General features: G+C 39.4%; 1 protein-coding gene across 1 annotated transcript in view; it reads right to left on the reverse strand.

Moving 5' to 3' along the window:
• Nucleotides 1–12,076, reverse strand: part of LOC139478216 (pre-mRNA-splicing factor 38B-like) — a 106,725-nt gene that overhangs the window by 20,963 nt on the left and 73,686 nt on the right. The window lies entirely within an intron of this gene.

The following is a 12,076-nucleotide window of genomic DNA, read 5'->3' on the forward strand; positions in this document are numbered from 1 at the left end:
GAACTGTTGCGAAAGAATGATGATTTCGAACCACATTTTATGTCATATTAACCGCTAATGTTCAACTTATCGTATTTTTTCTATATTTGCTATATTTTCCTATAATTTTGCTACATTTTTGCCATATTTTTGCTATATTTGCTACATTTTGCTAAGCAATTGCATAAGCAGCTGGTTGATCGGTTTTTACAGTGCTTCGTTGCCGCTAACAGTTTTCTGACTTTATCTCGTTCACCCTTGGTATAAATGACGTCATTTTCCCGTAAACATTCCTCGATTCCCGTCGTCATTCATTACCCAATCTCTCGATAAGTATGTTTTATTAACGCTTATAGTCGGGCACAGAATAATAATATGATCGAAAACGTCCCAATAATGACTTTGTAAAATATCTAAAAGCTGTTTTTCCACAGCCTGTTTGCCCGCATATGATAGCGCAGTGCGGATCTTTAGGTAAAAGATTATTAATAGATTGCTTGCACGAATCTCCCATTCTGTATATTAAGTTGCGCATCCATAATCACATACAAATATATGTTTAATTTACCAGCTGATTCCTGAAGCTTCATTATCTGTATGGTGGCACCCTCGCTAGCATTTTCTATTCTCCTCCCACTGCCGTGTAGTTGGTCATCGTCCGTTGTTCGCATGTCGAGCCATAGCGCTTACTTCGTGGTGAGGTATTCACCCATCGATACACTCCCGAAGGAAGGAAGTTTTTTAATCTCATCCCACTGGTGATACGCTAGCATTCCTTGGCTATATAGTTGATGATTAGGAACGCCCTCGATAGTTAATTCTACTTTTGTAATCTTGGGATTGTAGAACTTCTCGGTATTTCTTTTAAACGCATCGGAGGGGTCCTCGAACAACATTAAAATACCCTTCAAGGTCCTCGTGGGGACTTTTAGATTGATATTCCACATCGTATCTTTTCTGTCCCTCGTGATCTTTCGGTGTCGCAGCACGCGATCGTACAAAATGGCTAAACTTCCGGTATAATGGTTACGAATTTGTCTGGCTAATTCGGGATCCGTTATCATATCGTACTCGAGCGAGAAAATTATCAATGGAATAGCTAGCATCATCAGCAGCTCTGATTACTCTACCTCCACCAACTACAAGCGCTGTTTTTTCATCGATATGTTGATGATTTTAGCTGCAATATGCGGTGACACTTGTCCGTCAGTAGATGTTTGTGAAACATGTGGTGTTTGTTGCTTGACTATTCCCTTTTCGCCCGTGATCGTTTGCATTATTAATTCGACGTTCATATCTGAATTTATACCTGGTTTTTGTTGATCGGTAGAGATAACAATTTTATTATTATAGCCTATCACTTGACCGATCTTAAGTTCCATATTACTCGGAGACATGTATAGTCCCGGTGCATAAACAAAGTCCACTTTAGATTGAGCGTACTGTAATGCATCTTGAAAACGCTTTATAGACGATAGTATGTCAACTGGTGAATTAATGGCGTCCTCCACGTTTGCAACAAACTGTTTTTGCGCATCTAGCGCCGTCCCAGAACCGATAATGGACGTTCGTGTTTGCGATTGGGCTCCGAGAATTGCCCATACATAAGTTCTTATCGATTCATTAACTCTTTCAAATCCTGGGTTAGTAAAATTATTTCCAATTCATTCCAAGCGTCCCCAGGTGGTTGCTCAACCTTTTGGACGGTGAAAGCAACACCACCCTTAAAGTTCATACGATCATCTCTCCACTCGTTACTTGAGAGCGCAAAGCTCGGAATGAGCCGACCCCTTTTCAGTAAATCATCGCTGACTTCTTTAACAGAGTGTGCACCAGCGTATGGAATACCTAGACCATGGTTAACTCCACTCAGACGCCAATCTTTACTTGTAGAAAAATTAAATTCATTACAAATACGTTCAAATGCCTTCTTATCGTACTGATTATTTGTGGAATTCCACGCTCGATCCTGCGGTAATGGAGCACTAATTTCTTTAAGTATACGTCTAATCTGATAGTACACGTGAAATAATATAACAGACTTATTCAGTTCAAATCCTGGAGCGTAAAGAGATACGCCACATCCCTCTGGGCACACCATATGGCAAAGTTTAACTGATTCTGCCAAAATTGTATCGGATTGTGAAACCAATCATGCACCATTTTATCGCTAGTTGCCGTGACCCTGTAATTTTTAAAGATATCGGGGAATTTAACAAAAAATTCAGCACCAGAGGCAGTTACTATAATCGATTGATTAGTAGTGTATCTCGATTTCATATTTAAGTTATGATATAGTATCATTGTATATTTGATATGTATGTTACACTCCCAGGAATAACAAATGGTCAGTCTATTGAACTGCTTCATACTATCCATAACTCGGATGGACAACTCGAAGTAGCTATCTGTGATGTAACGTATTACCCACGGTGGACCAATATAAATGCTGCGAAAAGAAATAATTAGATGATTATACCAGGTGAAAACAGGGGTATGGAAAAACTCATTATTATACCTGATGGGTATTACAGCATATGCTCACTCAATGATGAAATTTTTAAGCCTAATGGAATTAATATCACACAAAATGAGTCGAATGGGACAGTGAAAATATACACTGGAGAAACAGGTATAATTATTGATGAGAACTTAGCAATTACACTTGGATTTGGACAGTCAGTAGTATTACCAGCCAACAAACCAGTAACTGTAATATGCATTACCCGATTTAGTTCCCTATAAAGAGTTGTGCATCCATCCTGATCAGATCAGTACGACGGATAATATTCAACAAGAAAGTCCTTCAACTCTTCTCAGATGTGTTCCAGTTAAAGATGAAAAATATAATAGCGGTAGAACGGAATCTTTCTCAACATTACAATATAAAAAATTAAAGCGGGGTATTATTTCAGACCTCAAAATTTCTGTATTAGATGTAAAACACCAACCTGTACATATAGGATACTTAAGTGTAACACTCCATATTATAAATAATGGCTGATTCCATATTTAAGTTCTGATATAGTATCATTGTATATTTGATATGTGTGTTACACTCCTGGGAATAACAAATAGTCAGTCTATTCAACTGCTTCGTACTATCGATAACTCGGATGGACAGCTAGAAGTCGCTCTGTGTGATGTAACGTATTACCTGAGGTGGACCAATATAAATGCTGCAAAAGATAATAATAGGATAATGCTATTATCCGCACGTGGTACTGTCAAATCCATTACTATACCTGATGGGTATTACAGCGTAAGCTCACTCAATGATGAAATTTTTAAGCCTAATGGAATTAGTCTCACACAAAATGAGGCGACTGGGACTGTGAAATTAGACACTGGAAATCCAAATATAATTTTATTGGAACAATCAGCTACATGGGAATTTAGTCGCTTAATTGGCATACATCGGGATGTTAAATTACCTGATTTAGTTCCCTATAAAGAGTTGTGTATCCATCTTGATCAAATAAGCACGACGGATAATATTCAACTAGAAAGTCCTTCAACTCTACTCAGATGTGTTCCAGTGAAAAATGAAAAATATAATAGCGGTAGAACGGAATCTTTCTCGTCATTACAATATAAAAAATTGAAGCGTGGTATTATTTCAGATCTCAAAATTTCTGTATTAGATGTAAAACACCAACCTGTACATATAGGATACTTAAGTGTAACACTCCATATTATAAATAATGGTTGATGCATCAGGCCCTGGAACGATCAGACAATGTAATACAATTGCGCTTTCCGATCTTGGAGACACGGAAGGATTCGGTAAACCCGGTAGCAATGGTAAGTTATACACTTTACACTTACACGATAATGTATACAAGCGGAAAGAAGTTATATTCCCGGAAAATCTAGAAGATTTAAGCGATGTCGACGTTAGTAGACTCCTTAAAACCACTCCGTACAATATTATTTACAACAGTGAGGATAAATGGACTATGGTCAAAGCAAACATCAAGTGGCTACTGAATATCGTCATTACCCCACCTTATGTGATGATGGGTATAAGGGACATAATTTAACTAAGATAATAAATAGTGGTATCGTACTCGCAGCCTATATCCCGTCAAAACGAAAAAGTGTGTTAGTCACTCCCCTACCAGAAAAACCAGGTCATATGTTATATAGTCGTCCGGCAATCCAAAATGTTAGTTTAAATTTGATTGCTGAATTCGATGATATTAAAGTTAACTTGAGTGCAATACCTAATATTTCTACGCTTATTATTGAAGTCTTGTTCGGAGATGCACCGGTAGATGCCTTCGAAATATTACCAGGTCTATCGATTAAATGGCTCAAGAAACATGAGCGTCAACGTTGCAGTATTATTCATGTCGGAGCATCACCCGTTGCAACCCTCGAGGGGGTTCAAATTATTAAAAGTGACAGATTTTCTCTTTCTAAGATATTCTTGCCGTATAATATACATTTGATAAGGTTGATGTATACTCTCAAAACATTTAAGCAAGACCAATTAAAGACTATTATATATTTGTAATATACACTATGAGTTTATATCCGGCGCTCGATGAAGCAATTGAAAAGATGGAAACTGTTGATGGATTTCGATTACATCAAATAAGCGACATAAAACATCAAATAGAAAAGGATAGGGAGTTGAGACTTGGATTGTATAAAAAGTATCGCAGAGCCGTGAATGCTCTGGACGGAGTTGACACCGTTCTTGTAGCAGCTGGCATGGGACTCGATGTAGCCGGTGTCGGTTTACTATCAACTATAATCGCCGCACCTATCGTGCTCGGCATGGAAATAACCGCTGGAGTCTCAGGACTGGCAGGAATAGCGATAAAATTCATTTCTCGTAGGTTACAAAAGAAAGCATTAAAACACGATAGTATTCAAATACTTGCCGAAGCAAAGTTGAACAGTATTGAGGATCATATTTCAACAGCAATGGCCGATTGTAAGATATCCGAGGATGAGTTTCGTTTAGTGCTGTCGGAACTCACCAAATACAATGAAATGAAGCAGGAGATTCGATCAAAATCTCATAAGACCAGTGGTATTAGCGAGGATGAGAAAAAAAAGTTCATAGAACAGGGGAGGCAACAAGCACGTCAATTATTCCGTGCCAAAACCAAAGAACTGGTTGGAGATTAAAAATAAATTGCTTACTATAGTTTGATCACATTTAGACAAATGCTTACATAAATATATATAATAATGGAAAAAACTATTAAATGGAGAGAATTACCACAAGGTTTTTATTATATCAGTGATGTCAAACCAACCAAATACGGTAATCAATTGTTTCTTATCAATTTACAAGAAGAGTGTAGTTATATAGTCTGGTCTCCTAGTAAAATAAACGAAGAACTTAATGAAGAATATTTTTATTACCATTTAGGCTCATCTAAAGCAATGATTGGCCCCAGGTATTGGTGAGCTAGAGTCAATCTCATGACTATCATTGAATCGCATCATCATTTTGGCATAAAAAATGCCACCTATAGTAGCAGTATAGGTATATGAATCCGGCTCCAGTGGAAGTGAGCCAGAACCATCATTACTTATAAAAATTTATATCATTGGCTCCAGGTGGTGGTGAGCTAGAGCCAATTTAACTTGATCTCATGACTATCGTTGAATCGCATAATCATTTTGGCATAAAAAAATTCACCTGTAGTGTTGGTATAGGTATATGAATCTGGCTCCAGTGGAAGTGGTCCAGAACCCCCATTACCTATACTACTCATTGTAATTGCTGTGCAGTAATTTGTATTGATTTGTAAACCTTGTTCATTTTATAACATACAATTGTAGATTGTATACCATTTGTTGTTTGTTTGTTGGTTTCACACTAAATTCTTTTACATACAGATTTCTGGGTTAACATATTGTTTCAATTTGGGAATCAACACTTAACACTATTAATCAGGATAAAATCAACCAGATGTCGAGTACCAATGTCTCCTTGGTTCATGGGTTAATGTTAAACACCTGACCAGTACATTTACTATGGGAAAAACCACCTGGGTGTTATTGCCTTGGAATGACGAGTTTCAACTCTTGGTTTCATGCATGTAACTGCTTTGTACCACAACAGGTCACAGAAGTCTCTGATAATCATGTCTGCTAAAGGATGGAGAAAAGGCAGGTATGGAAAAGAATCTATGTCCCAATGGTCCCTCTGTAGACCTCTGATTCTTTGCTACAATCTCTGGAGGCAACAGTTGTCCAATCTTGAGAATGTGTAAATGTTGATTCATCCATAGCAGAATGCAATTCTAAAACACAATGTGCCATGGCCAGCAACATCAAAAATGCCATCTTATGGGTTTTAATCTTTAACAGTTTTTGATCCAAAGGATCAAATGGAGATTAAGTTAGAGCCAGTGTCTGATCCTACTTACAAGATATACGTGGTGATGCTATATCCTGAAGCTTGTATGATTGTAGCAAGTTGTTGATATAATCTGACTGTTGCCAACATCATTGTCCTTGAAAGCACTTACTGAAGCCAAGGCCAACATCATGGTTCTTGAAAGCACTTACTGAAGCCAAGGTCAACATCATTGTTCTAGAAAGCAGTTACTGAAGCCAAGGCCAACATCATTGTTCTAGAAAGCACTTACTGAAGCCAAGGCCAACATCGTTGTTCTAGAAAGCACTTACTGAAGCCAAGGCCAACATCATTGTTCTAGAAAGCACATACTGAAGCCAATGTCATTGTTCTAGAAAGCACTTACTGAAGCCAAGGCCAACATCGTTGTTCTAGAAAGCACATACTGAAGCCAATGTCATTGTTCTAGAAAGCACTTACTGAAGCCAAGGCCAATGCCATGTTCTAGAAAGCACTTACTGAAGCCAAGTCTATCGTCTTTGTTCTAGAAAGCACATACTGCAGCCAAGGTCAATCTGCCAATGTCAGTGTTCTTGAGCGCACATTTAGAATACAATTCAGGTCTGTAATTCTGTTTAGTCGTCAAGTGAAGTTTCCCTTTTGATCCTTAGTTGATCCTTAGAACGTGTGGACAGCCCAACGAGCTGGGTCTCCTACAGGACTGACATATAAAGGTAGCTGATGATTGAAGCTGGTGGCAAACCGGTCTAACTTGAGCATCTCCCACCTTGGAGAAATGAGCTTGAAAATTTCAGAATGAAGTTTCTATTCCGAGTATATTATCCCTGATTGTCTATATAAGTTGTCTGTCAGAATTTCGACCCTGTCTGGAATGTCACAAGCTTGGATCTTGAGATAACATTTGTCTGCTCGTCTGAATAGCAATCAAGTCTCCTACATGTTTCCTTGTGATTTTGTGCCTCCTTGCTGTTGTCTTGGGATACCACTGTCATAATGTTTGAAGCTCTGAGGATAAATGCATCTGATAAGATATGTTGCCACAATGTAATTGCTCTTGAAATTGTGCTTTCATTTCCAACAGGTTGATGTGCAGCTTTCTTCCTTGGTGGTCCATAAACCCTGAGTAGTGTGGACTCCAATATATTGACAGTAGCGGGTGACCACGCCAAGTTGAACACTATCAAGCTGACTGTCGTTCATTTCCCGATGAACATCAGTATGTCACGTGATTACGTTGTCAATCGAGCGGAGACATACAGAACTACTTTACGGGAATTCCTCAAAGTCTAAAAATATCATAAAAATTCATTAGGGAAAACTGACGACATCGATTCAGGCTATGAATGGCCAAACAGATCATGCATATGTCAGGTCACCCAATTGAAGCGTCCATTCGAAGCTATAACAGAGAATTCTCGACTTACCAAAACAAACCACTGAGCTGCACACTGTCGTGTATTGCTTCGGGAAATCCAACCACACCGCCTCAAGCAGTTATCCCCGTCATCAGCAGCCGTAGCTTCGCGCATCATGGAATTTGCTCAAGTGTGGCACAGTCTTCATCAGCTGATGAATGTCAACAAATACAACTTCAATCCTAAAATGAACTACCCAAACCTTCTTAAATGCACCTGTATACAGCTGGAATGGACAAGATGTTGGCTTGAAGGGTGCTACTATCATTGTGTGGAACATGCTGCACATGAAGCCCCCAAGTGAGTTCCTGCCAAACCTTCTGAAATGCACCTGTATACAGCTGGAATGGACAAGATGTTGGCTTGAAGGGTGCTACTATCATTGTGTGGAACATGCTGCACATGAAGCCCCCAAGTGAGTTCCTGCCAAACCTTCTCAAATGCACCTGTATACAGCTGGAATGGATAAGATGTTGGCTTGAAGGGTGCTACTATCATTATGTGGAACATGCTGCACATGAAGCCCCCAAGTGAGTTCCTGCCAAACCTTCTCAAATGCACCTGTATACAGCTGGAATGGACAAGATGTTGGCTTGAAGGGTAGTACTATCATTGTGTGGAACATGCTGCACATGAAGCCCCCAAGTGAGTTCCTGCCAAACCTTCATGGGTGGTGTTATCAGCGTGACTAAATCTTGTTGATGATGCACATTTATCTAATACTGACACTACATCATCACCGGGACTGTCTTCAGAGGGCAACACATCTACAGCATTGGCCCCACCAGCAGTGGAGAAAAGTTCCCTTCTCAGACGAGATCTATTTCTGTATCTCAACAGCAGATGGCAGAGAGAGAGTCTGACGCTGCCGTGTGGAACGTTATTCAGATGCTTGTGTTGTTGAGAGAGACTCGTGGTGGTCCGAGCATCATGGTGTGGGGTGGAATTGGTCTTGCACAGAAGGTCGGCCCTGTGGTCTTCCAGAACATCGGTCCAGGGAGAGCCAATGGTGTAACAGCAGCTTGGTACATTGATCAAGTCTTGAGACCACACACCATACCTCATTTGGCATGCCGCCGCAACCATAAGTTTCAGCATGATAATGCACATGCCCACACTGTGAGAGCAACAAGAGACTTCCTCCAGTAGAATGGCATCAGAACCATGCAGTGGCCTGCCCTCTGTCCCAATTTAAATCCCATTGAGTACCTGTGGAACGAGATTCAAAGACGGCTGAATGATGTCCGACCAAGGCCGACAACTGCAGCTTAACTGTCAGGCGTTCCTCAGAGTGTGGGCTCAAGTGCCTATGACCTTCATCAACAGCCTCATCCATTCAATGTATCGACATTTCACGGCAGTCATCAATGCACTTGGCAGACACACGAGATACTGACTTGTGATGCCAATTAGTGCCACTAGTCTTGTGTTTCACTTTAAGAACATTTGACACTTTAATTTCAACCTTGATGATCAGTTTTGCCAAGTTTCATCTTTTTAATATGTCTCAAAGTATGTTTACAGTGTTTGGACAAATAAGGTTTCTCATATATCTTTCCACGGTGACGTTATAAACAGTAGCTAATAAACCACTTGAACCTTAATTGTACATACAACATCTTCAGAAAGTGAAAACACTGCACCTTATCAAGATGTTCTTGTTACTTCAGTTAGTTAAAACGCTTATCTGTGGTGTCTGATTAAAGTTTATTAAAAAAACACTCTTAATAGGCTTGGCAAGCTGCTTGGGATGAAAGACTACCCAAGCAGAGGCTGCCTACTCCGACATCCACTTAACTACATAAATTATTAGAATCGGACTTGTAAGGGTGTTGAATAGACATTGTGCCTCTGACATTCTTAATGAAAGGACTGGAACTGGAGCCTTACCCCAGTTAGACAGCTGTAGTGGCTATAGGCTTATCACTGTCAAACCCATGAAAGTGCAGTCTAAGGTTCTTAGTAAACGAATCATATGTTCTTGTCGTCGTCCTGCAATGTAGTATTTGCTGTAACAGGTATCTTAATTATTTGCTCAATGACAACCACGCTTTAGCTTGAGAGACATACTGTCGAACCTCGTTATCTCCAACTGTGTTATCTTGAATGTACCGATATCCTGAACCTGTCTGAGATGAAGTAAATCTGTACTCTGTTCCTTCCCCTAGTGTAAGGCCTGTAGCAAAGTGAGCCTGTAGGAAAGGAGTGACATCCATTGTAGAATTGATGTCGTTGTTCTGGAACTATGATCAGGAACTTGGAGTGTTTGCTTGTTTGAGTTTGTGAAAACTTGGAGCATTGGCACGAACACTGTTTGCTTCGTAGATGTTGTTGATTGCTAGAATCGAGGGGCACGTGAAATTCATATATTCCAAGAGAGTTGTCAGAATAAAGTCAGTTTGAAATAACACTCAACAGTCATTGTCATCTGTAACATCTGATGGATAAGATCCACTACTGATGTATAGCTGTCTTCCAGCGGAGTCACCTACATCTGTTGAGAATCAAACCCAGTATCTTCTGAGGTTTAAAGATTCTGACATGTTTGGATGCATTAGAGCCCCAAGTCGTTGAATAAGAAAATGCCTGTCCCTAATGAGCTGTTCCTGTATCTGATTGACTGCTATGATATCATTCTGATATCCATTCAACCTTAGCTTGCAACCACAGGCAAAAGCTATAATCAGCCTCAAAATCAATGAGAATAGCAATGGTTTTACTAATCTCCTTGTGCTGAAATCAAACCTGAGCTACACATAACTCTGAGGTCATGAACTAATCCTAAGCCTTTCTCTACAGATTCAACAGCTTGCTCTCTTCCTTAACGGCAAGCTCATGAAGCTCACGGTCTCATTACCATTCCGGTTGTACCAACCGGTGCATCCATTCTCCCACAGTCCCTGTGATTAGTGACTTCCTTGACTGTCTCCTGCGGTATGTTTCATTATGGCTGATCTGTGATCGTCTTAGTTGTCCCGTCTCTCTCTACCATGCAGCTCTGAATCTACTGTGGTGGATAGGTAAACCACATGGTCCCCCTGATAACTGAGTATAACATGTACATATATTGGAGCTACTTAACTTTAAACTAATTAAAGTTCTGCACCTAAATTCACGTGAATGAATGTATGTATGATGAGTTGAGTGATTAGAGTACATTGTTTAGAGTTATTGTACATATCTATGAATGTTATCAAATGGATGTAATATGTTACACTGTATTGATGTTATATATATGTATATTTTTGTTCAGGTGTGACTCATTGGCAGGTTGAATGATGTATTTGAAGTTGTGACATCAAAGGGCACAGTGCCATACACTTGGTGAGGATCATTTTATTGAATATGTATTCATGTTGGTACGCACTGAAATACTGTGCTTTGTATAAATGTAATTATCACCACTCACCCACAATTAATAACCTATGTTTGTCAGTTCATTTTATGACAAATCTTCACTGATATTTACAGCAAACTATGGGTGATTAAGATTGACAATTGTACTGTATGTGGTCATATAAGATTCTAATATATGTTAATAAGTAATATTTGTCATGTTTTTTTGTGTTTGTAGGTATTTTACTTATTTTAACTCTGTGTATTTATTTCCACAGGGCCTCGTTCATTTCCTGCATATGTACTAATCAACTGACATCAACCTGCAGTTGTGTGATTTATTTTCAAAACCAACCCGGTTACATACATACTCAACAACAAAAGTTCCTGTGACACCAATATTTTAGTGTATTTTTCAAACAAGTAAAGTTTGGTTTTCAATATTGTAGTACATGTTTGGAATCAAGTCACAAAAATGCAACTGCTAAAGAAAAGCATGCATTCCATGCAAAAGTTTTATGCAAGCCCCATGCATTTCACTACCCAAGAATGGGTATAAAAACATGTGCATTAACAGGATTCCATATGCATTGTTTAACATTGTGCTGACAACAACCACTCAGAAAAACAACAAAATTACACAATTATTCAACATTACGAAATGCCATGCCTGTCTGAAAATTAGAGTCTGCGAGCCATTGATATGCTTGAAGCAGGATCGAGTTAACGTGATGTTGCAAGACAATCTAACATCCACAGAAACACCATTTGGTGTTTATGGCAACATTGGCAACAGACGAATGCAGTCAGAGACCATCCTCGGAGTGGCAGGCCATGGGTAACCAATAATCGACAAGACAACTGGATTCGAACAACACACCTACGAAATCGATTCAAGCCAGCTACAATGACTGCAAGAAGCATCCCTGGCCTTCGACGAATATCTTTACAAACGGTACGTCATCCCCTCAGATGTGCTGGGATCGTCACCAGAAGACCC

This window comes from Haliotis cracherodii, unplaced genomic scaffold (assembly GCF_022045235.1).
Source record: "Haliotis cracherodii isolate W230 unplaced genomic scaffold, xgHalCrac1.p SCAF_1, whole genome shotgun sequence".
NCBI lineage: Eukaryota > Metazoa > Mollusca > Gastropoda > Lepetellida > Haliotidae > Haliotis > Haliotis cracherodii.